The 27855-nt window shown below is 40.4% G+C and overlaps 1 non-coding gene across 1 annotated transcript; it reads left to right on the top strand.

The window, feature by feature from the left end:
- Positions 1-6036: 6036 nt before the first annotated feature.
- LOC120026597 lies at positions 6037-6089 on the top strand. The gene has a single exon (XR_005473169.1). It is a non-coding gene; the product is annotated as a U7 small nuclear RNA (small nuclear RNA).
- Positions 6090-27855: the final 21766 nt, after the last annotated feature.

Here is a 27855-nt window from a genome sequence, read left to right as displayed (position 1 = left end):
GCCAATCAGTTGTGTTGTGACAAGGTAGGGGGGTATACAGAAGATAGCCCTATTTGGTAAAAGACCAAGTCCATATTATGGCAAGAACAGTTCAAATAAGCAAAGAGATACGACAGTCAATCATTACTTTAAGACATGAAGGTCAGTCAATACGAACATTTCAAGAACTTTGAAAGTTTTCTCAAGTGCAGTCGCAAAAACCATCAAGCGCTATGATGAAACTGGCTCTCATGAGGACCACCACAGGAAAGGAAGACACAGAGTTACCTCTGCTGCAGAGGATAAGTTCATTAGACAACTAGCGTGGTTGTTGTGGTAGTACTATGCCCAGGCCTAAACCCTGATTGGTTTATATTAAGGATACAATTATCAACTAAAAAGGAACGAAGTTGTACATTAACCAAGGATTCAAGAATCTTAGCTAAAGAAGGTAGTCTTGAAATGGGGTGATAGTTGTCAAGATCATTTGTATCTCCTCCCTTGTAGCAGCACATATGTGGATTTCCATGCTTTTGGAACACTTCCTGATAACAATGCAATAAGGGGTGCTGCACACTTAAGCAGACCAGGCTCCAAATGACTAGCCCTGGTGGATTTTTTGTGTGCCTAATGTTAACCAAGCATCCAGGACTTCAAACTCCTGTACAGCATTTTTAGTATCATTCAATAGATTTTCACCATCTACGTCCAAACTACTCTTTCAAGAGCTAGCTTCCTCAGAAATTGCAGCCTAATAAAAACCATTGCGTGCATATCATCGCATTTGGGTAGTGGCATTGAGCAGTAGAGTAGGAGCACTTACAAATGTTGCACACATGGGGAACGTTTTTAGTAGCCTAGAGCCCGGGAAAACATGATCTTTTATGAATGGGTTTCATGCAATTCTACCTCATTTTACACGACTGGAGACTTTGGCAGAATCTCAAATGATTGTCATGACAGGCTACTTTGACACTGATAAACTGAGATCAATAAAAACGACCTTGTCTTGAATCCATCAATAGCCTTTATTTGACCTATATTTAACTAGGCAAGTCAGTTAAGAACAAATTCTTATTTACAATGACGGCCTACCCCGGCCAAACCCTAACCCGCACAACGCTGGGCCAATTGTGCGCCACCCTATGGGACTCCCAATCACGGCTGGCTTGTGATACAGCCTGGAATCAAACTGGAATCAGATGAAGTGCCTTAGACTGCTGCGCCACTCAGGAGCAGCCTAGGCCTAGTGTGTGGAGACATATTGAATGCTGCAATATGAGGAGAAAATTATAGTCTTAGAAATGCTTTCCAGTTTCACTGACTCACCCAATGATGCGCAGCTCACCCCTTGATGGCCCAGGTGGAGCTCGTGCCAAAAGCCTCTCTCTCTGTTGCTTTACTTTGTAAAACAATATTTAGAAGTTGATCAAATACTTTGTTAGTTTACAGCACACAGATTAGTCTTCTCTTTTAAGCAGGAGCCATTTGCCTTTCAACCTGTGTTTTCTCGCTATTGTATTTGAAATATTGCAAAAGCCCTGTTGTCTGCATGCTGTTGTTTACTGATAGATTTGCAGCGTGTTCCCGACTGTAGACTATGCCTGGTTATTGGGCTACATTCACAGCTAGGCTATTTAAAACAAATAAGCTATTGATCTTCTGTGGCTACATTATCTTGGTTTCCCTTCCACGGCACGGTTGAGCTAACATAGGCTAATGGGATTAGCATGAGGTTGTAAGTAACAAGAACATTTCCCAGGACATAGACATATCTTATATTGGCAGAAAGCTTAAATTCTTGTTAATCTAACTGCACTGTCCAATTTACAGTAGCTATTACAGTGAAAGAGTACCATGCTATTGTTTGAGGAGAGTGCACAATTTTGAACATGAAAAATTATTAATAAACAAATTAGGCACATTTGGGCAATCTTGATACAACATTTTGAACAGAAATGCAATGGTTCACTGGATCAGTCCAAAAACTTGCACATACACTGATGCCATCTAGTGGCAAAAATGTTAATTGCACCTGGGCTGGAATAATACATTATGACCTTTCTCTTGCATTTCAAAGATGATGGTACAAAGAAATTACAAAAGAACGGTTGGTTATTTCTTTGTAATATCTTTTACCAGATCTATTGTTATATTCTACTACATTCCTTTCACATTTCCATAAACTTGTGTTTCCTTTCAAATAGTACCAAGAATATGCCTATTCTTGCTTCAGGGCCTGAGCTATAGGCAGTTCGATTTGGGTATGTCATTTTAGGCGAAAATTGAAAAAAAGGGGCTAATCCTTCTCATGGTGTAGTAGGTTATTCTGAATTATTTTATTTATTTTTTAAAAGACAGCAGTAATTCTATAACTTTGGCAAATTTAAAAACATTTTTTTTGTATTGATCCTTCTACTTATGGGAGTGATACAGGCGTGTTTCTCACACAGCGACGGCCACGCATTGGTCTCTAACATCAATTCTTAGAATACCGGGCTGAAAATCTACTTTTTCACACAGTTTTTTTTTTGGGGGGGGGGGGGCAGGAGAATTAAGAGGTAATTGTAATGAATTTTGTTTGTTTGAATTTTTACATTGCAAAAAGTGAAAATGAATTTGTCATGCCATGAGAGGTACCGGATCCAGCCAAATAGGTTCCGAAATGAAACGGAGTGGTGCCGGATCCTGTTAAATTAAGCACTGCTTAAAATACCTCACCTTGCGAGGATAATGGCACTGAGCTTTTAAAAAAAAATGTTTTATGAGATTGGAGAACACATTGGGAGGGATCTTAGACCATCCCTCCATATAGAATCTTTTCCAGATCTTTTATCTTTTGTCTGCGCTTATGGACTGCGCTCTTCAATTCAAACCACAGCTTTGCAAAAAAGTTTTTAAAAAATGTATTTTTTTAGTATTTTTTTTGGCAGTTTTTTTGTTTTGTTGTTGGTATGGGGGTACTTTTCTGCATATCACATCTATCTTTCGATCCCAAACCCACCACTGGTGTGCGTGGCCAAGAGCTCTATTTTGATGTCATCCAAAAAATGGAAATGCGTGGAGTTTGATAAACGTGTTGTGGTCAGATGACATGAAAATAGAGCTCTTTGGACACACACACCAATGGTGGGTTTGGCATTGAAAGAAAGAACTGACAAGCAGAAAATAACCCCATACCTACTTTAATATAGGGTGGTGGATCTTTGATGTTATGCGGCTATTTTGCTTCCACTGGTTTTGGGGCCCTTGTTAAGGTCAACGGCATCATGAACTTGACCAAGTAGCAGGATATTTTATCCAAAAACCTGGTTGCCCCTGCAGGAGGCGGAAAATTGTCTGCAAGTGGATCTTCCAGCAGGACAATAACCCAAAGCACACATCAAATTCCACAAAGAAATGGTTAATTGATCACAAAATCAACATTTTGTAATAGCCATCTCAGTTTCAGGACTTGAACCCCATTGAAAACCTGCGGTTTGAATTGAAGAGGGCCGTCCATAAGCGCAGACGAAAGATATCAAGGATCTGGAAAGATTCTGTATGGAGGAATGGTCTAAGATCCCTCCCAATGTGTTCTCCAATCTCATAAAACATTTTAGAAAAAGGCTCAATGCCGTTTTCCTCGCAAGGGAGGGTGTCGGAGTATTGAAAACTGGGGTGCCAATCATTTGTAACCCCATCTTAAAAAAAAAAAAAGCTCTACTAACAGCCACAAAGGATTCATCTTTATCAAGGACGCCAATAACTTCAGTCATGACTGTAAGTCTGCCTGTATCTCTATGGATGCATGTTCATTGAAAATAGAAATAGGCTGTGTCTGTGTGTGTGTGTGTGTGTGTGTGTGTGTGTGTGTGTGTGTGTGTGTGTGTGTGTGTGTGTGTGTGTGTGTGTGTGTGTGTGTGTGTGTGTGTGTGTGTGTGTGTGTGTGTGTGTGTGTTGGATAATTACATAGCAGGACCCACTGGCAAAGCAACAGTATAATGATCTTGGGGTAAGTCCCAATTTTCTCTACACAGTGCACTACTATTGACCAGAGTCAATAGTAGTATGGGCCCTGGTCAAAAGTACTGCACTATATAGGGAATAGGGTGCCATTTGGGACACAGATGTGCACTACCCTGCTGGCAGAGTTCCTCACCCAAACGAGATGTCTGAGAGGGAGGGAGGGAGAAACGGACAGGGAAACTGCCCCAAGTCAACTGCTGCCTTCTGGCCACACTGGCCACTAGCTCTGCCTTCCTTCTCTCACTGTTATTAAAAAGACCATCCCACAAAACCAGAAAAACTCAACTTCTCTCTCTTTAGTACGTCATTCTCAATCCAAAAGCATTTCTGTCATTTTTATTTGATGCCCCCATCTCGTAAAGTAAATCTATATTATCTTCGTCCTCTCTTTGGCTTGGCACATGAACTCACTCAACTTCAGTTGTACACGTGAATGCACACACACGCGCACGCACACACACACACACGCACACGCACACGCACACACACACACACACACACACACACACACACACACACACACACACACACACACACAAAGAAAAAAACATGTTTTAAGTATGCATTGGTAAAAGGTAAAGGTAAAGGGAAGAATCCTTATGAAACAAACTATCAATTAAATAGAACAATGTTAGATTGACGCACAGTCCTGTAAATGTTTTTCCTCAGCCATCTGGTTGTCATCGTGAGAGGAGCCCCTTTCCCACCGTCCCACCCACACCCACTAAGCACCCACCCCAGCCCAACCCCACCTCAGGCGACCCTGTAGGGAGGCCCTGCTGGTCCAAACAGAGAGCTGTACTTCAGAACACACCCTAACCCTTCCTTCACCATAACCCCACTGGTGATGACATGGAGCTGTGGGGCAACCTCAGAAAGGCTGAGGGAGGGAGCCAGCCAGCCAGTCAGTCAGCCTTTCTTCACAATCCATCCAGGTCTCCCACAGCCAGCCGCCAGCCAGCCCTACTCCTCAACTCACCCAGCCATCCCAACCCACACAGCCCTCCCCAACCAACCAACCAGCCAGCCAGTTAGTCAGCCCTCCCCAGCCAGACCTCCCCCAGCCAGACAGCAAGCCCTCCAGTCCTGACCCACCAAGCCCTCAACCCTCCCTGCATAAAAAAATCATGTTTACGATATCATACTACAGTACTTACTATAGAATTCTGTAGTAAACTGTAGTATACTGTGCAATACTATACTACACACTGTAGTATCCCTCGACCATCTGTAGTACTTAGTATAGAGTGTTGTAGTATACTATTGAAAAATATAGTAAATACTACAGTATTATCCACAAAAAAAGCACTGTAGTAAATACAACAGAAATGTCTGCAAAAACACTAGTCTGCAAAAACACAACCTTTTGTTACTACAGTAAATACTTGTCACGTTCCTGACCTTATTTCCTTTATTTTGTCTTTGTTTAGTATGGTCAGGACGTGAGCTGGGTGGGCATTCTATGTTATGTGTTTCTATGTTTAGGTTCATTGTTAATTAGCCTGATATGGTTCTCAATCAGGGGCAGGTGTTTTACGTTTCCTCTGATTGAGAACCATATTAAGGTAGGCTGTTCACACCGTTTGTTTGGGGGTGATTGTTCCTGTGTCAGTGTTTGTACCACACGGGGCTGTTTCGTTTCGTTTCGTTTCGTTTCGTTTCGTTTGTTAGTCTGTTCCTGTTCATTGCGTTCTTCGTTGTCTGTAAGTTCACATGTTCGGGTCTTGTAACGTCGTTTATTTAAGTGTTTTTCGTCTTCGTTATTATTATAAAAATAAATATGGAAACATACCAAGCTGCATTTTGGTCCGATCCTTGCTCCTCCTCAGACGAGGAGGAGAACGAACGTTACAATACTACAGTATTTAGTTTGCATATACCCTGCCCCCGGATCCCCCATATCCCAATGTGTGCCACTCGTAATTGAGAAACCTACATGCCTTCAAGTATAAACCATATATTGTGTCCCCTACAGGTTCTTTAAAAGAACAGACGCTCTGAACTCTCTGTTCAGAACCTAGTCCTACCTACCTACCTACAGGTTATGGAAAATGCGCTCTTTTAGTATTTCTCCAGTAGGTTTCCTCAAGAAGAAAGCCTACGCTTCTATGTCAAAGATAATAAAACAAAAATGCCACAGTAAATGCTACAGTATACGACAGTCTCCAAAAACACTACAGTAATTGCTATAATACAGTCAGTGTATACATATATTTTTAAATAGTACAGTATTTATACTACAGTAAGCTGTAAATACTGCAGTAAAGTCTGCAAAAACACTACAGTTAATACTATAGTATTCCTACCATAGTATACACTAGGGCTCCCGAGTGGCGCAGCGGTGCAAGTGCAAGAGGTGTCACTACAGTCCCTGGTTCGAATCCAGGCTGTATCACATCTGGCTGTGATTAGAAGTCCCATAGGGCGGCGGACAATTGGCCCAGCGTCATCCAGGTTTGGCCGGGGTAGGCCGTCATTGTAAATAAGAATTTGTTCTTAACTGACTTGCCTAGTTAAATAAAAAGACACTATTAGCATTTTTTCATGTTGTTCCACCACCCACCCCCAGGTGCACCCTGAGGCTCAGCTAAGGCTCTAACATTAACACAGGGTAGTCACCAGCTTAAAAACAACATGTTTTTACTGCAGCCCCACCACCACCACATTACAAAACTAGCCGGTGAGTAAATGTATACACATTTCAAATCTAACGAGACTCTCTTAGGTTGTAGTCTTAGGTTGTAGAGCCCCGTGTTGTTTTCTGAGACACTAATCGAAATGTATAAATACTTCTTCACTTTGAGCACTGAAAATACAGTACAGCTGTGAATATTCTTAACGCCATGGCAACTTAGGTACATATGAATCCTATAGCCAGCCGTGATGAGATGCGACAACATGAAACAATTATGGGCGACAATAGGCACAATCAACCATCCATGTCCGCAGACAGAAATACATACACACGCCTATAGCTAGCAGAGAAAAACATCTTAACATCTGTAATTACACAGAGAAGGCTTCAGTCCAAGCCTCAAGATGGGTATGATCAAATGGAATATGACTACACTGAGTCCATGAAACATATGAAGGGGGTTATGTTAGGGGAAATTTTTTGTTCAACATTATCCTGCTAACCCAAGTGTCTCTCAGCTCTGTGTGGGCTGTCATTTGGCCGGGGATGAATCAAACACATCAGGAGACACAACTTTTATTTTCGCCTCTCAGACGAGTGGTGGGGCACACGTTTTAAAAACATTACGTTGAGATTCAGACAGGACACTTGTGTCAATGGAAATACAGTCACTCAGACGTGGGTTGGTTGTTTTAACACCCTGGGTCTGAGCCCCCACCTAGGCCCCCATCCCCTGTCTCAAAGCCTCCACACTCAACCTGGTCTCAGACTCAGCACCACTCCCCTTACATGGCTGGCCTGGACCACAGAAAACAGTACACGCGTTCAGTACAGCATGGGTCTACTCTATGAAGATCTAGTCACTGCAATGGTCTGTGTACAGGATCTTAAACAAAAATATATTTGTGTACATGTCAATATATACCTCACTTCAATTGTGTGTATTGTTTGTATTGTTTACATTATTTTGTGTGGTATTTGTGTTAAAGTGATCTCTCTTTTTGTCTCTTCTGAATAAATAAATCGACTATACTGAACAAAAATAAACACAACATGTAAAGTGTTGGTCACATTTTTGATGAGCTGGAAAAAAAAGATCCCATAAATTGCTGAGGAGTATTTATGTCTGTAATGAAGCCCTTCTGTGGGGGGAAAAAATATATTCTGAATGGCTGGACCTGGCTCCCCAGTGGGTGGACCTGCTTCCCAAGTGAGTGGGCCTATGATTATTTGGGGGCTTATGCCTTATTTACATATTTTCAGACCCTTGCTATGAGATTCAAAATTGAGCTCAGGTGCATCTTGTTTTCATTGATCATCCTTGAGATGTATCTACAGCTTGATTGGAGTCCACCTGTGGTAAATTCAATGTATTGGACATGATTTGGAAAGGTACACACCTGTCTATATAAGGTCCCACAGTTGACAGTGCATGTCAGAGCAAAAACCAAGCCATAACGTCGAAGGAATTGTCCGCAGAGCTCCGAGACAGAATTTTGTCAAGGCACAGATCTGGGGAAGGGTACCAAAACATTTCTGCAGCATTGAAGGTCCCCAAGAACACAGTATCCTCCATCGTTCTTAAATGGAAGAAGTTTGGAACCACCAAGACTCTTCCTAGAGCTGGCCACGCAGCCAAACTGAGCAATTGGGGGAGAAGGGCCTTGGTCAGGGAGGTAACCAAGAACCTGATGGTCACTCTGATAGAGTTCCAGAATTCCACTGTGGATATGGCAGAAACTTCCAGAAGGAGAACCATCTCTGCATCACTCCACCAATCAGGCCTTTATGGTATAGTGGCCAGACGAAAGCCACTCCTCAGTAAAAGGCACATGACAACCTCTTGGAGTTTGCCAAAAGGCACCTATAAATGGCTCTCAGACCATGAGAAACAAGATTCTTTGGTCTGATGAAACCAAGATGGAACTATTTGGCCTGAATGCCATGGTGGTTGCAGCATCATGCTGTGGGGATGTTTTTTAGTGGCACTGAGACTAGTCACAATCGAGGGAAAGATGAACGGAGCAAAGTACAGAGAGATCCTTGATGAAAACCTGAAAATAGCTGTGCAGCAAAACTTCCCATCCAACCTGACAGAATTTGAGAGAATCTGTAGAAACTCCCCAAATACAGGTGTGCCAAGCTTGTAGCGTCATACCCAAGAAGACTTGAGGTTGTAATTGCTGCCAAAGGTGCTTCAACAAAGAATTGAGTAAAGGGTCTGAATACTTATGTATATGTGATACTTCAGTTTGTTATTTTTATACATTTGGGGAATTGTGTGTAGATTTATGAGGGAGAAGAAACTATTCAACAATAAGGCTGTAACGTAACAAAATGTGGAAAAATTCAAGGGGTCTGAATACTTTCCGAATGCACAGTATTTACAAAAAAAGGGATTTCTCTTGTATTTCATGGGGGTTATTGTGTTGCCCTTTGTTGTCCTCTATGTAATCCCTAATACAGATGTGACAGTAACAGACAATGCGGTATGGAGTCATAGACCTAGTCTTAAAGAAGTGTCCAGACAGCATGAGTGACAAATAACCTGCAAAGTTCGTATGTCCTGCAAAGCTAGACGCTTAATAAACTAGTAACAAATGTGCATGTTTTATTGACAAAATGCACTGACGTAAAGTGTCCCTTTTCAAGAAATGTGTCATCAACATCTGTCATGAAAATTTTGAGTGAATAACATTACAAATATATATATATATATATGTAGTTTTACTCTGAGAATAATTTGTAAGAGGAATATGATACATTTGTTACAGAGCCATATTGAAAAGGTCTCACTTCCCTGTCCTTTTGTACTCTCGAACAATGTGCTCTGGTGAGTAACATTTTCCAATATTTTTATTACATTCAATATGGCAAATAAACATAAAACTTGACCAGCCCTCCTTGCCCCTATAGTCTGTTTTACAAAGAAATCCAGAATGAGTCTAGGGTGACTGTGACATGGCGTTTGGATAAGAAGTATGAACCCTGGGAAGGCAACACATCTTAGAAGTGGAGCTAAGGAGCTCATCCTTCTCCAGCCAGCCAGGAACACATTCAGATGATATAACAACCCTTCAAGGTCAAACTATACCCCTCCCTCCATATCTCCCTCGCTCCCCACCACCCTCTCTTCCCTTCTCCCCAGTACATGACACCCTGTCCCTTTCCTTCCCTTCCCACCCAAGCACCTGACACCCTTCCTACCCCCTCCCTCCCTTGTACCTTACACCCTTCCTCCCTCCATCCCTCCTTTGTACCTTACACCCTCTCCCTATCCCTCCCTCCACTCTTTCTGACACCCTGGCTGATTCCCGATTTTCTGCACCTGCACACTTTTGTGCACCAATTTAGCAATGGTGGAAACTCCCTCCTGCTAATCCTTACACTAAACCTTTTCTTTTCAATCTATGATAGGGAGTGTGCAAGTGCATACTTCACGAGAAGGGTGGAGAATTGGGACATAGCCCCTCTCTGTCCCTCCTGAACTTCCTTCTGCAGGCCATCTGCCCCCCTTACCACCTCTCCCACTCCCGTCCAGCTCTCCCACCTACTCAACGGGTGCTCACACACACCCAGGCACGTACACACACACACTCCACACAGCTCAGCACTGTCAACGCACTCCACAGGGATCCCACCGCAATACCACAGATCAACACCAGGGGGAGTCTCACCATCTCAGGCGGCACCTGGAACAGAACATGGAGGAGAAGTTAAGAGTGACATTTGAAACACTATGTAAATCTATGTAAATGACCATTCACGATATACAGTGCCTAGTGAAAGTCTACACATCCCTTGCACACCATCTTCACATTTTGCTGCCTTAAAATTAAATCTAAAAAGGATTACAGATTTACACAACCTATTCCACATTTTCACAAGTGAAAGACATTTTCAAAATTCATAGAACAAAAATGAAGATGTCTCGATTGCATGTCTTTACACCCCAGAGTTAATACTTATTTGAAGCACCTTTGTTTGGCAGCCATTACAGCTTTGAATCATTTTGAAAAAATGTATATCAACTTTGCACAACTCTTAGGGCAACATATGTCCATAGTTTTTGTCAAAATTGCTCAAGCTCAGTAAATTTAGTTGGGAACTATTGATGGACGGCAATATTCAAACATTGTTTCTGATAATTTAAGTCAGGACTGAAACTAGACTACTCAGGAATACTGGAAACACCCCTATTGCTCTCCATCCATCACAACCAAATTTACTGAGCTTGAGCAATTTTGACAAAAACAATGGGAGATATGTTAATCTGAGAATTGTGCAAGGTTGGTAGAATCTATTTTAAATTATTCACAGCTGTCGTGGCTGCCAAAGGTGCTTCCACCAGTGGCAGTTGGTGCCGTTTAAGATGAGGGAGGCCAATTCTTTTTCTTGGTATGTTTATTCCCGTTTCGTTCCATTTGCTTCAGTTTAATAACGTTTTTCAACAGGATCGGCAAAATGAATTCACCCCTGATCACACGTATACACAGTTCACATTCATAGCAACCACATACAAACAGCATGATCACTTTGATCATTGTAGCTATAATTCCTTCTCGCATCTACGCGCTCTCCTTCTCTCACCTTTTCCCTTCACTTGTGGACTTCAGTGCACAACACATCAGCTGTCTGTGACCATGCGAAAAAATCTTTCCAAGCCAAACCTTCATATCATAACTGCTAACTGCTACACACAGCCTACATCCTTGTCACCATTATTAGCTAACGTCATAATCAAGATACCTATTGTCATATCTATGAATCAAAATCAAATACAATTTTATTTGTCACATGTGCCGAATACAACAGGTGTAGTAAACCTTACAGTGAAATGCTTATTTACAAGCCCTTAACCAACAATGCTTTAAGAAGTTAAGAAGATAAATGTGTAAGAAGAGAAATAGGAAATAAAAGTAACAAATAATAAATGCAACAAATAATGAACCATGTGACAATAAGACATGGTGGTCTGTCATTAGAGTTTGATCCCCTGTTTCAGGTTCATATCTATGCATGGCGGCACCACAGAGGGATGTCACGACACACTGTAGCAGCACTATAGTCAGAACAATGCTTTGATCTGTGTATTGCCCCCACCTGCTGGTAGGAAAGATATATTGTAATGCTCTTCCACCTGACTCGCTCGCGCATGTGTGACCGAAAACTACCTTGGTATGTTATAGAAGCGTCCAGACAATTTTTCACTTATTTTTGAGAAACTTACCCCAGCCAGCGATTTACTTCCTCATCCTCTTTGTGCAGTACGGGGGCTCTGAATAAACATGAACACATTTTCCCAAAACACATAAACACCTCATTTTTATTATTCCATTTTGTGTGACTCCAGCAGTTTCCCCTATCCAGCTGTTTCATTTTCCGTGTGTATAACATTGCGGATAAAATTCGTAATGACACAATTTCATGTGTACAACATCTAAAAACCTGCATAACTATACTTTTCAATTTCTAAAAGCACTTATTTTGAGTGTTTTAGCAGAATTTGTTCATGTTTTTTCAGAGCCCTTGTACTGCACAACGAGGATGAGGAAGTGAATCGCTGGTTGGGGTAAGTGAAATCGCAAAGAAAAGTGTCAGAACCCTTTTACATAAATTGTTTTGATTTGGTTGTAAAAAAAAAGCTATATTCCCCTTTGACATACAGGTCACTAATTCACTAGTCTTTTAAAAGCAGTCATGGTAGTGACAGCTTGGTCGTGAACGTTGTTAATGTTGCACCATTACACATCAGGGCCGCAGGGTGGAAGGTCTGTGGTGTACTGTCTAATTCCATGTTTATGGTCTGCTTTTTATAACACAGAGAGAGAGAACAGATTGGGCTGGGGCTGCTGCTGCCCTGGCCACAGGCACACTGAAATATCATCATGCACCCTCCTCCCTCACTCCTAGTCCTAACCCTCCTCCCTCCCTCACTCCTAACCCTAACTCTCCTCACTCTGCTAATTGATGCCTTGTATACCATCCACTCATCTGGCATGCCCTATAGTTCTGTACAGCTCGAGCGACATCACAATGTTGTTTTTATTTACTTTCATTGACTAAATCAGCTGTAAAGCAAATTGCCCGTCGAAGATAATAAATGTCCTCTACTCTACTGCCATAACACAGAAGGTTATAACTTAAACCCAAATCATGCGCTCTCAGCCATACTCACTCCTCCTGTTAATTGATGCTTTAGTACCAGCCACCCATCTGGCAATTCCTCAGTTCTGTTCAGCGAGGGCAACATCGGCACAGACCTACTCTAGAACTCCTTTACCCGAAAGGTGAATGCAAGCTTAATGAATGTAGCTGTACGCATATGCATGCGCTTGGGTGGAGTAAGATTTTTTTATAAGTATAATGGGTAGTGCAGTGGTTTCCAAACTTTTTCTAGTCCCGTACCCCTTCAAACATTCAACCTCCAGCTGCGTACCCCCTCGAGCACCAGGGTCAGCGCACTCTCAAATGTTGCTTTTTGCCATCGTCGTAAGCCTGCCACACACATATTATACGATACATATATTATACATAAGAATGAGTGTTTTTGTCACAACCCAGCTCGTGGGAAGTGACAAAGAGCTCTTATAGGACCAGGGCACAAATAATAATAAAATAATCAATATTTTTGCTCTTTATTTAGCCATCTTATGTATAAAACCTTATTTGTTGTTCAAAAATTGTGAATAACTCACCACAGGTTAATGAGAAGGGTCTGCTTGAAAGGATGCACATACCTCTGGTCGGGTGGAATCGGAGAGAGACTCAGTCTGAAATCATTTTCCACACACAGTCTGTTCCTGTATTTCGTTTTCATGCTAGTGAGGGCCGAGAATCCACTCTCACATAGGTACTAGTTGCAAAGGGCATCAGTGTCTTAATAGCGCGATTTGCCAAGGCAGGATACTCTGAGCACAGCCCAATCCAGAAATCTGGCAGTGGCTTCTGATTAAATTGTTGCAATTTCGATGAGGCTCTCTTGTTCTGATATCAGTAAGTGGACTGGAGGCAGGGTATGAAATTGATAACGACTCCAGTTGTTTGTGTTCCGTTTTGGGAAAATATCTGCGTAATTGCGCACCCAACTCACTCAGGTGCTTCGGTATATCACATTTGACATTGTCTGTAAGCTTGAGTTCATTTGCACACAAAAAAACATACAATGATGGAAAGACCTGTGTGTTGTCCTTGTTAATGCAGACAGAGAAGAGCTCCAACTTCTTAATCATAGCCTCAATTTTGTCCCGCACCCTGAAAATAGTTACGGAGAGTCCCTGTAATCTTAGATTCAGATCATTCAGGGGAGAAAAAACATCACCCAGATAGGCCAGTTGTGTGAGAACCTCGTCATCATGCAAGTAGTCAGACAAGTGAAAATTATGGTCAGTAAAGAAAACTTTAAGCTCGTCTCTCAATAAAAAAAAAAAAATGTGTCAATACTTTGCCCCTTGATAACCAGGGCACCTCTGTATGTTGTTAAAGCATTACATGGTCGCTGCCCATATCATCACATAATGCAGAAAATACACAAGAGTTCAGGGGCCTTGCTTTAACGAAGTTAACCATTTTTACTGTAGTGTCCAAAACGTATTTCAAGCTGTCAGGCATTCCTTTGGCAGCAAGAGCCTCACGGTGGATGCTACAGTGTACCCAAGTGGCGTGCGCGCGTTACCACTCCACTGTCTCCCTGTCATGGCTTTTGCACCATCAGTACAAATACCAACACATTTTGACCACCAAAGTCCATTTGATGTCACAAAGCTGTCCTGCTGTCCTGGTTTGCAGTGGTTTGCAGAAGAGGATGTCTTCCTTAATTGACCCCCAATAAACGTAACGGACATATACCAGGAGCTGTGCCAGGCCCGCCACGTCTGTTGACTCATCCAGCTGTAACACATAGAATTCATTGGCTTGTATGCGAAGCAGTAATTGTTTCAAAATGTCTCCTGGCATGTCACTGATGCGTCGTGAAATAGTGTTGTTTGATGAAGACATTGTCTGTGTAGTTTTTTGGGGCCTTTTCCCTCAGCCATATCCACGGCAGCAGAAAGAATTAAGTCCTCCACAATAGTATGGGGTTAGCCTGTCCTAGCCACTCGGTAGCTCACCATATAAGACACTTCTAGCCCCTTTTATTAATGGTATCTGTTGCTTTTATACATGTCTTACTACTCGAAAATCATTTTAATTCTCGCTCAAAAAACTCCCTTGGCTTATTTTTCAAATTGACATGTTTCGTTTCTAAATGTCTGCGCAAGAGTGAAGGTTTCCCGCGAGAGAGTAACGGTTAATGTGATTGGATGTTAATTATTTGACTAGGCTACCTGTATTTGACATTGTGTTGTTATTTCGCTGAACACAAGATGGTTTAATTACATTTTTGGCAGTGAAATGAGGCTACTCAGGCGAGATAAAAATATCACCCAAATGTATAGCCATGTTGGAAAATCTAAATGGACCGTTTGAAAATGTGAACCACATTTTTATTTGGCGTACCCCAGACGGCATTACGCGTTCCCCAGTTTGGGAACAGCCGGGCTAGTGGCTACATACTGGTAGTAACTCTTCACCCAATGTTTAAAAACTTTTATTGACTGCCAGATGTAAAGCAAATTGACGCTCTGAGATAACAAATATAATCTATTCTACTCTATCAAACTTTTAGTGTAAACAAAAATGACCTTCTTAGCGCCATAACACAGACGGTTATAACGTTAACCCAAACCCAGTACTGCACAACTAGACATTACAGGAGGGTGTGCACTGTGCAATTTACTCAACATGTCTCAAACGTAAACAGTAGCACATACTCACACCAGCTACTACACTTACTTTTTCGAATGACTCACAAAATTCCAAAACCTTTGATGGTACTTTGAAGATATTACACTGAATGTAATACAGTTACAGATCTGCGTTGTAATTGCACAATTTCAGGTAGTACCCAGTTCAAAGTGTTTTCTCTCCCTACTCATTTTTGGTGGAGGTTCTAGTTCAGGGGAAATGTGTGTAGCCTGGTGCGAGGGCTGCTGCTGGTGGGTGCTGGGAGGGAGGGAAGGTGGGAGGCAGGGAAGGGGGGAGAGTGGGAGGCAGGGAGGGAGGGGAAGTGTAAAGCAGGGATGGGTGGGTTGCAGAGAGAATAAGAGGGCAGGGAGAGCTGTTGGTGGGTGGCTACTGGTGGGTGCTGCATGCAGCCTGCTGGAATAGGGTGGGAGGCTACTGGTGGGCGAGCATGGATCACACTAGGAAGATTAATTAGCCTCTGACAGTGAGAGCTAACATGGCAGGGCCATCTGGAGTGTGTGGGACTTTAGGAGACTCTAGAATCGTGCTGTGTTCTTATTGATGAAACACTGTCCCTCCAGACACCATGCAAATGACAGACTGGAGGGCAGTGGAGCAGGACATACATCAACGCAGGTTGCGACCTTTATTATAAATCAGAGAAAGGTCATGCAGCGGTCATTTACAGAGTATCACATTGAAAGTCGGATGTTGTTGCAACTGTGAACATAGACCTTTGTGTGTTTGCAAAAATTGCCGCATGAGGGCGGTGCGCACAATTTGGTTGCAGAACACGGGAGAGTTCTCATAGAACAGCAACAGAAAAAGTTTCCATTTACATGTCGCTTATGAGCGCATTTCACAATACTTTTGGATGATAATTGGATTTTAAGAATCGTATGAATGGCCTGATATAAGGTCCTGATTTAATGTTTGTGTCATCATCACAAATCAACTGCATTATACTTAAAAAACAATAACTTCAACCAGTAAAATGGCTCTTTGGCTAGCTTTGTAATCCAGCCTATGTCAATGAGCGTTAGCATTCTAGTTAACTGCTGCACCCAAAATAGGTATTTTGCGAAGATCACAACCAAATATAATCTTAGCGACTGTTTAAACAATAATCAAAACAACATTGTAAGTGTATGAGAACCCAAAAAGAATTTGGGGTTTAGAAGTTAAAAAAATGTTTTTAATTACAGTCAAAAGACTACAATAGCCACAAGGCTGTTTACAACCTAATCAACCATTACTGCAGTTGTTTAATATAGCGGTCAACCTATTTCCTGTAATCTCAAAATGATTAAATGTTTTGTTTTATGTAATAACGTTTATTTTAAATGTCTACTTCAAATGGAGTACACTTTGTTTATAAAATGTATTAAATCATATGAAATAATGTCATTCAAATAAGTTAACTCACCCACATACGTAAAATTCCTGGATGCCCACTACAGCATCAAAACCATGCTGCATCATGTGTAAATTGTGACCTACTGACTGATCTACAAATAACATTGAATCGTTATTTATGATTCAAAGTGATTTGTAGATTAGTCCGTCTTGCCTTTAAAGTCGGCTGCAATGTTGAACACGCCCATGGTTTAATTAAGTTGTGTTTTTCTGGTCAGGCAAGACGACTGTAACGTCCTGACCAGAGTTCTTATGTGTTTTGCTTGTTTAGTGTTGGTCAGGACGTGAGCTGGGTGGGAATTCTATGTTGTGTGTCTAGTTCGTCTGTTTCTGTGTTCAGCCTAATATGGTTCTCAATCAGAGACAGCTGTCAATCGTTGTCCCTGATTGAGAATCATATATAGGTGGCTTGTTTTGTGTTGGGGATTGTGGGTGGTTGTTTCCTGTCTCTGTGTTTGTATTCTGCACCAGATAGGTCTGTATCGGTTTGCCACTTTTGTTATTTTGTATTTGTTTAGTGTTCACAGTAGTTTTTGTTAATTAAACATGTTGAGCACTGGCTACGCTGCGTGTTGGTCCGATCCCTGTTTCACCCCCTCTTCTAGTGAAGAGAGGGAAGGCCGCCGTTACAACGACGCAACAACCAATGGGTGAATTCCTGTCGGTTCACGCTTGGTTCACTCACATGAAAAAAATACTATAGTGTATACTACGGTAGGAATACTATATAATTCACTGTAGTATATTTGCAGACATTACTGTAGTATTCACCAGTAGCGGTGAGTAAGTAAAATGACTGAGGAAGCAAAGCCAGTAAAAAAAGTCCATATTACAACCTGTTGTGATAATTGCGTTGTTTGCTCTATAACCCATTTGTTCATACGTCACCGATATCTACAATAAGGCCTTGACAACAGTCACACAGTGGCAGAATAAATTCAACTACACATACAGTTGAAGTCGGAAGTTCACATACACCTTAGCCAAATACATTTAAACTCAGTTTTTCACAATTCCTGACATTTAATTCAAGTAAAAATTCCCTGTTTTAGGTCAGTTAGGATTAGCACTTTATTTTTAGAATGTGAAATGTCAGAATAATAGTAGAAACAATGATTTATTTCAGCTTTAATTTCTTTCATCACAATCCCAGTGGGTAAGAAGTTTACATACACTCAATTAGTATTTGGTAGCATTGCCTTTAAACTGTTTTACTTGGGTCTTGCGTTTCATGTAGCCTTCCACAAGCTTCCCGCAATAAATTGGGTGAATTTTGGCCCATTCCTCCTGACAGAGCTGGTGTAACTGAATCAGGTTTGTAGGCCTCCTTGCTCGCACACGCTTTTTCAGTTCTACCCACAAATTTTCTATAGGATTGAGGTCAGGGCTTTGTGATGGCCACTCCAATACCTTGACTTTGTTGTCCTTAAGCCATATTGCCACAACTTTGGAAGTATACTTGGGGTCATTGTCCATTTGGAAGACCCATTTGCGACCAAGCTTTAACTTCCTGACTGATGTCTTGAGATGTTGCTTCAATATATCCACATCATTTTCCTCCCACATGATGCCATCTATTTTGTGAAGTGCACCAGTCCCTCCTGCAGCAAAGCACCTCCACAACATGATGCTGCCACCCCCGTGCTTCACGGTTGGGATGGTGTTCTTCGACTTGCAAGCCTCCCCCTTTTCCCTCCAAACAAAATGATGGTCATTATGGCCAAACAGTTCTATTTTTTATTGCCTTTAAATTGTTTAACTTGGGTCAAACATTTCGGGTTTCGGGTAAATAAAATCCAGTCTTACTTTATCAAATGCCTTTTCAAAATCCGCTATAAATACGACGCCTGGCTTCTTAGATGTGTCATGATGTTCTATTATTTCTAGTAGTTGTCGTATATTATCTCCAATGTATTGTCCATGTAAAAAACCTGTCTGATCAGGATGAACAATACCTGGTGTAACCCTTTTAATTCTGAGTGCTATGCATTTCGCTAGTATTTTTGCATCACAACATTGAAGTGTAAGGGGCCTCCAGTTTTTTATACAGACTGGGTCTTTATATTTTCCATCTGGGTCTTGTTTTATTACTAGAGAAATCAGACCTTCCAGCTGAGTACATGACAGACTACTATTTCTATAGGAGTAGTTAAAACAATCTACCAATGGAGATTTTAGTATATCAAAAAAGGCTTGATATACCTCTACCGGTATGCCATCAAGCCCTGGGGTTTTCTAGACTGAAAGGATTTAATAGCCTCAAAAAGTCCTTCCACTGTAATTTGGACTTCGCACTGATCTTTCTGTACATTTGTTAATTTTCATTTTTTTGTATTATTTGGAAAGAATTCCTTACTGTAATCTTCATTCAGTGGGAGAGGATGAGACAGAAAAGAGAACATCTGCCTAAAATAATTAGCTTCCTCTTTTAAAATATCATTCTGAGAATCATAGATGACTCCGTCTTCAGTAACGAGTTTCTGCAAATTATTTTTGTTAGCATTCCTGTATTGGAGATTCAGGAAGAATTTTGTGCATTTTTCTCCATATTCCATCCAGTTTGCTTTATTTTTGTAATAGATGACATTAAATTGTTCTTGAATAAGTTCCTCAAGTTCTTTTTGTTTTTACTCTAATTTATTTTGTATCTCTGTAGTATCGTTTTTATTGCTATCTACCTGTACTATTAGTTCATGGATTTCCCTTGTTAGTCTTGTCTCTTTAGCCAGAAACTGCTTTTTTATTATTGATGAATATTGAATTGAATGACTCCTGAAGGTACATTTAAAGGTATCCCAAACAATAAGGGTATTTGCTGAACCTATATTATACTGGAAAAATGCAGTTATAAATTATTTTGTCTTAGTTAAAAATAAGTTGTCCTCCAGTAAATTTACAATATCCCCGTCCACGTGGAAAATCTATAAGAGTTATGTGAATGCCAATTAGATGATGATCCGATTGCATTCTGTCTCCTATTAAAACTTTTTAAACCTTTGATGCAAGAGAGAAAGAGACAATAAAGTAGTCAAGATGACTAGCTTGATTAAGTCTCCTCCATGTATATCTCACTAGGTCGGGGTTTTTAAGTCTTAAAATATCCACTATTTCTAATGTGTCCATAATATTTGTGATTCCTTAAGGGCACGGTGATGATGGTTTGTAGAGTGATTACCTTTACGGTCCATTGAGGTACTTAACACTGTGTTATCGTCTCCTACCATAATGATTAGATCATGTGTAAGTTCAATAAATTGGTATAAATGTTTTCGCAGAAGTGTGGATCATCCTGACTTGGACCATATAGATTAACGAGCCAAATCTCTTTTTCGTCCACTTTCATATTCAAAAGTATCCACCTTCCTTGCGAATCATTCCTGGCTATTTGCACATTGAGATCGAAATTTTTGTTAATTAATATCATCACAGCCTTTGAGTTCCTTTGGCCATGACAGAAAATTATTTCACCACCCCATTCCACGCAACTTCATCTAAAGATGTAGAATGAGTTTTCTGTAAACAGTATATGTTATATTCCTTTTCTTTTAGCCATGTAAAGACTGATATTATTTTTTTTATAATCTGCTAAACCGTTACAATTATAACTGGCTATACTTATGTTATATGGTGTTCTTTGGCTTGCAAGCCTCCCCCTTTTTCCTACAAACACAACGATGACGTATCGTTATGGCCAAACAGTTCTATTTTTGTTTCATCAGACCAGAGGACATTTCTTCAAAAGTACAATCTGTGCAGTTGCAAAGTGTAGTCTGACTTTTTTATGCGGTTTTGGAGCAGTGGCTTCTTCCTTGCTGAGCGAACTTTCAGGTTATGTCGATACAGGACTCATTTTACTTTGGATATAGATATAGATACCTGTTTCCTCAAGCATCTTCACAAGGTCCTTTGTTGTTGTTCTGGGATTGATTTGCACTTTTTGCACCAAAGTAGGTTCATATCTAGGAGACAGAATGCGTCTCCTTCCTGAGCAGTATGACGGCTGCGTGGTCCCATGGTGTTTATACTTGCGTACTATTGTTTGTACAGATGAACGTGGTACCTTCAGGCATTTGGAAATTGCTCTCAATGATGAACCAGACTTGTGGAGGTCCACAATTTTTTTATGAGGTCTTGGCAGATTTCTTTTGATTTTCCCATGATGTCAAGCAAAGATGCACTGAGTTTGAAGGTAGGCCTTGAAATATATCCACAGGTACACCTCCAATTGAATCAAATGACTTCAATTAGCCTATCAAAAGCTTCTAAAGCCATGACATAATTTTCTGGAATTTTACAAGCTTTTTAAAGGCACAGTCAACTTAGTGTATGTAAACTTCTGACCCACTGGAATTGTGATACAGTGAGTTATAAGTGAAATATTCTGTCTGTAAATAATTGTTGGAAAAATGACTTGTGTCATGCACAAAGTAGATGTCCTAACCGACTTGGCAAAACTATAGTTTGTTAACAAGAAATCTGTGGAGTGGTTGAAAAACGAGTTTTAATGACTCCAACCTAAGTGTATGTAAACTTCTGACTTCAACTGTATGTAGTGCTTATGAAGGATTTATGAAGTCTTTTGTAAACTGAACGTAATTTAAGAAATGTCTAAATAAAAAAAATTGTACCCCCATATCATACACTCACAAACTGAAAATATAAAATGTGTACAATTAATTGGTTAGAAAGTTGTCTCCAACATCACTTTCATTTGTATCCCCTGTAGCTTTAAAATCGTAGCAATGTTGGTTCCTATTTCAGTCACGTCTTTGGCCACGTTCACATGGGTCAAACATAAACAACCTAATGATTGGTTGACAAATAGTGGCTCCACAATGCAGGTGATGGCTACATTTTGCAGTTCTTGAGAAGCAACTGCATTGACTTGAAGGCGACTTAATCAAAAGTCGACATGTAGTCGCAAGTCGGACAATTTTTATACCCAAAATGCAACAAACGTTGAAAGTTTGATGATCACCTCGAACGCGCCCATTCTTTTGACTGACCCTAAAAAGCAACTAATTCCTTTGAAAAATGGCCTGTGGCATCGATATACTAAACGTCACAACTACTAAACAAAGGTTGGGTTTCAACTACAATTATGTCAAGAAATCATGCCCCCTCCACGTGCAAATCTCCTCTCCACCCACTTCACTACCCTTCATTGAATGGGGTCCGTTGTTTCATCGCGTTCAAGGGACCACTGGTCTTATACAGGTTGACCATGCCTCACAGCCAAAGTTCCATGTTTTGCATGCCCTGCCAAAGGAGCCTAGTATGCGGAATAGGTCCTTGGAGTTTGTCGGTCCCCAAGTCTGCACCAGTAAAGATAGCTAATTATACTCAGCACCGGTGGGTGCTTTACAGCTACATCTGTAAAGTGCAGAATTAGGGTTTACACTAGTTACCACAGCCACAAAGTCAAAATTGGCTATATCGTAAAAAGTTTTATTTTTTTGTCTTAATTTAAGGTTAGGCATAACGTTAGCAGTGTGGTTAGGTTTAAAATCTAATTTTTAAAAGAGAAATTTAAGAAATAGGTGGGCTTTTTGACTTTGTGGCTGTGGTAACTAGTGACCCGTGTTACTGCCCTGATGACACAGAAGGGCTTCATCAACAAATGGTAATGTGTGTAATGTGATTTCCGCCTAAATTGACATACCCAAAAGTAACTGCTATTCATGTGTAATTACATGATTCTTACATGCAAAAACTTGGTATATTTGGAAAGACGACATATGGGAGATTATGAGGAAATTATCAGAAAAAGTAATATTTTATTGACAAGCTATTAGTGAATTATTGATGACTAGAGCTGCAAACACATCAGATGGTTTCCACAACAGGTGAACAATATCAGAAAAAAACGGGATTAATAGACCTAACAACTATAAATGGGCAGATGTTTTAGTAAGTGGTGTCAGGTGAGGTCACAGGTTGTTTCCAAGTGTCCATAAACCTCTCTAAAGTGGCATGTCTGTAAATTAGATCATTCCAGTGCTATTACATATTTGCAATCCCTAAATGCTATTTGTTCAGTATAAAAACACAATTTCTACCATATACCTCACTCGAACATTGTGGTGGTGTTATGGGGTATCCAGGGTACATTCAAGTGTCCTTTCAACCTCTCCATAGTGTCCGAATGTGGTAATTGCACTGTTTTTGTACACTGGAAGTGCCTAAAAGTTATTGTTCACTATAAAAACAACATTTCTACAACACTAACCTCTCTCAAACATTGTGGTGGTGTCAGGGGACAAGTGTTTTTTCAACCTCTCTAAAGTGCCTGAATGTTTAGCCTAGGCATATCCAATGTATTGATTCCACATACAAATGAACTGTTTACAAAAACAATATAAAAGCAACAGAGATAAATAAAAAAATATATAAAAGTGTCTTATCAAACACAAACTTAAAAAAGGCGCAAAAATAGAAGTAAGCTGAGCTATTTACAAATGCCATTTGTGTTCATTTTACATCCAAGGTGTAGATTATTAGATTTCACCACAGCTTGTGCATGTCGTGATAGTCTTTGAGGCGGTCCCTCTCTGCCAGGAAACAAAAAGTGTGGCATTTCACCCTTTTCCCCCCTGTGTTTTGTGTAATGCTTGCAGTTCCTCCTTTTGTCTTTTGGCATGTGTGTTGGATAGTGGCGCTCACCTTGAGTGGGGGGTCTTGTGATGGTTGTGAAGTTGCTTTGGGCCCCCATTTTAGCCATTTCCAACACCAGCTGCTCTCGGAAGGCCAACTGGGAGAAAGGGGTTTGAACTTTTGCTTTGGCCATCTGCTTGTGGAGAATTAACTTTAGCAGTTACTGTAGTAATGTCCACTCCCTCTGCCTCTTCCTCTTCTTTGCTGAGGCCTAGATCTCCTCCCTGCTCCACACCTCCAGATGAACGAGAGGGCCTGCAGTGGGGGTGGTTGAAGAGGAGTGGGGTCTTTGTCGAGTGGTGTATTTTTTTAAATTTAAACTTTATTTACAACCAATTCTTATTTACAATAACCGGCCAAACCCGGACGACGTTGGGACAATTGTGCACCGCCCTATGGGACTCCCAATCATGGCCGGTTGTGATACAGCCTGGATTCAAACCAGGGTGTCTGTAGTGATGCCTCTAGCACTGAGATGCAGTGCCTTAGACCGCTGCGTCACTCGGGAGCCCTGATGGATGTAGAACCATCAGACAGGGTGATTGAAACTGCAGTGGGGGTGGTTGAAGAGGAGTGGGGCCTTTGTCAAGTGGTGGATGTAGAGTCATCAGATGGGGTGATTGACATAGCAGTGGGGGGTGAAGACCTTGACCAGCCAGGGCGCTTGCTGTGGAGGGGTGGCTCCCAAACGTCATCATCCAAATCCTCTGCATCCTCCACTCTGTGGTGAATAAAATAAAGGGATATGTTGTTGTAAGACAACACAGAATTACAGTTGTAAAGTAAAAACACCAAGCCTAAACTTTATCTGTACAGTGACTCACATAGAAGGTGTGAAACACACACACAATGCAAACAGTAACACTTTGGAGACAAAGCAGAGGTGAGAACAACAAGTTAACAATGGCCATGAGAGTTTAGTGGCCTCTCCAAAGTTACAAGTATGAAACCTAGAACAGCAAACAGTTAACTAATATGAAACATAGACAATAACTACTTTGGAATTATATAACATTGAAATTAATTGTTACATAGGCCGATGTAAACTAAATCCAAAGCACAAAAAGCAGACAACTTATAAAAGCAAAATACATATAGTAAATTAGCTATATAAAGTCATGAAAATAATTTACTTACAGATCTAAAAGTAGATCCAATCCTTCTAGAAAGAAATTTGGCTTGTCACCCAAAACCCTGACAAACTTTTACAGATACGCAATCGAGAGCATCCTGTCGGTCTGTATCACAGCCTGGTACGGCAACTGCACCGCCCTCAACCGCAAGGGTCTACAGAGTGTGGTGCGGTCTGCACAACGCATCACCGGGGGCAAACTACCTGCCCTCCATGACACCTACAGCACCCAATGTCACAGGAAGGCCAAAAAGGTCATCAAGGACAACATCCACCCAAGCCACTGCTTGTTCACACCGCTATCATCCAGAAGGCGAGGGCAGTACAGATGCATCAAAGCTGTGACAGAGAGATTGAAAAACAGCTTCTATCTCAAGGCCATCAGACTGCTAAACAGCAATCACTAACTCGGAGATGTTGCTGCCTACTTTGAGACCACTTTAATAATGTTTACATATCTTACATTACTCACATCACATGTACATACTGTATTTTATACCATCTATTGCATCTTGCCTATGCCGCTCGGCCGTCACTCATCCATGTACTTATATGTACATATTCTCATTCACCCCTTTAGATTTGTGTGTCTTAGGTAGTTGATGGGGAATTGTTAGATTACTTGTTAGATATTACTGCACTGTCGGAACTAGAAGCACAAGCATTTCGCTACACTTGCATTAATATCTGCTAACATCTGAATCTCCAATACAGGAATGTTAACAAAAATAATTTGCAGAAACCCGTTACTGAAGACAGATATTTTAAAAGAGGAAGCTAATTATTTTAGGCAGATGTTCTCTTTTCTGTCTCATCCTCTCCCACTGAATGAAGATTACAGTAAGGAATTCTTTCCAAATAATAAAAAAAAAATGAAAATTAACAAATGTACAGAAAGATCAGTGCGAAGGCCAAATTACAGTAGAAGGACTTTTTGAGGCTATTAAATCCTTTCAGTCTAGAAAACCCCAGGGCTTGATGGCATACCGGTAGAGGTATATCAAGCCTTTTTTGATATACTAAAAGCTCCATTGGTAGATTGTTTTAACTACTCCTATAGAAATAGTAGTCTGTCAGGTACTCAGCTGGAAGGTCTGATTTCTCTATTAATAAAACAAGACCCAGATGGAAAATATAAAGACCCAGTCTGTATAAAAAACTGGAGGCCCCTTACACTTCAATGTTGTGATGCAAAAATACTAGCGAAATGCATAGCACTCAGAATTAAAAGGGTTACACCAGGTATTGTTCATCCTGATCAGACAGGTTTTTTACATGGACAATACATTGGAGATAATATACGACAACTACTAGAAATAATAGAACTTCATGACACATCTAAGAAGCCACGCGTGGTATTTATAGCGGATTTTATTTATAAATGCCATGATTTTTTTCAATTTTGATAATTCTCTTATAAAATGGGTAAAAATAATGTATAGCAACCCCAGGTGTAAAATAGTAAACAATGGCTACTTCTCAGAGTTTTTTTAATTGTCAAGAGGAGTTAAAGAAGGGTGTCCGCTGTTACCATATCTATTCGTTATGGCCATCTAAATGCAAATATTTTGCTTTATCTGGGATGCTAAATCAGACAAAATAAAGCGTGCCTATCTATATAATGAATAATATGAAACCTCTCTCTAAAAGCTTCACTTATTCAAAAGTTTTACTTGAACCCTAAATGGTTTTCAAGTAGATTACTAAAAAAAGCTCATCCATTGTTTTAAAATGGCCTTTTTGCCTTTCGGCGGATTGCCATGTCTCATTTTCGATTAATTGAAAATTATACTTTTTCAAAGTATCTCTCTTTTTCAAACAAGCATTGCAGAGCTGGCTACAATTTCCATTTCATCCACCTGAAAAGATAGAACAAATATTATAGCTGAACTCAAATGTGCTGGTTGACAAAATACCTGTATTTAATGGAAAGATGTTTGAAAAGGGTCATTTGTTCTTAAATTATATTGTAAATTGGAATTGTAGAGTTATGTCCTTCATGGAGTTATCAGAATTGAACGGGAAGGTATGCTCAATGCAAGAGTACAACCAATTGATTACAGAGGTAGGGAACTGGTCTGTCTGCCCAATATAAAGGACCAAAACTGGCAGAGGAATAAAAATAGCAGAAATAGGAAAGTATACCAGTTTCATTTGAGGACCAGGATGTTGACAATTGTGCCATACAGATTGCTAAATAGTTGGGAAGAGATTTTTGATGTACCGATTCCATGGTACAAAGTGTATGAGTTGATATATAAAACAACGCAAAACTTCGTGATTTTCAGCTAAAATTATTATAGAAGAATTCTATATTATATAGAAGAACATCTTTGCCACCAACAAAATGTTGAATATTTGGGGCATAAAATCATCGAAGCTCTGCAGATTTTGTTGTGAGGATCCAGAATCAATAGACCATTTATTTTGGTATTGCCCTCAGGTAGCCTGTTTCTGGTCTCAGGTTCAGGAATGGCTGAAAATGCATAGCATTGATCTAAAATTGACCCTAGAAATAGTACTGTTAGGAGATCTGGAGAGACCGAGTCAGTCAATTACTAATGTACTAATACTCTTAGTAAAAGTATTTATCTTCAACTCGCAATCTGTGGATTCTATTCGACTAGAAAGATTGAATGTATGTTAAACATCACAGCATAGTTGAAAGATACGTATGTGTTGCTTAGAAACTCGAAGAGGGTGGCCAGCAGAGATAGATGGGATGGGCTGAGGGAAGCTGAGAGTTGGTATGTGGAATTGGAGACAAGTGGGAGTGGAGTTGCTGTGCGGGAGATAGAATGATGGTCAAAGATTAAAAGTCAAAATAAAACATAGTAAAAAGTCAGTTTGAATGACACTAAGTGGCAGTGTTTTTACAACTAATGCTGGTTTACCTGAGGCTGATGCCATGCAGGTGTTTGTACACATGCATATACACACACTCTCATTCAAATAAACGTATACAAGAACACAAACATACATGTAATAGTGCCAGACATGCACACAAACATATACAGTTGACATTGCTGTTATGATTTTAGTTGTCCTTGATATCCTTTGTTTTTATTTTATTTTTGTTTATGTTATTTTTTGCATTGTTGTTTTCTGTTTTCTTCTGTCTTTCTTTTTTCTCATTAGTTCATTCACTTGGTTGTTGGTGCATTATGGGGGTTCTTGGGGGTGGGGAATGGAATTAATTTTATTTTTTATTTTTATTTTTCTTCTTGGGGGGGGACTGTGGGAG

This window comes from Salvelinus namaycush, chromosome 31 (assembly GCF_016432855.1).
Source record: "Salvelinus namaycush isolate Seneca chromosome 31, SaNama_1.0, whole genome shotgun sequence".
NCBI lineage: Eukaryota > Metazoa > Chordata > Actinopteri > Salmoniformes > Salmonidae > Salvelinus > Salvelinus namaycush.
This window is presented reverse-complemented; position numbering and strand designations above follow the sequence as displayed.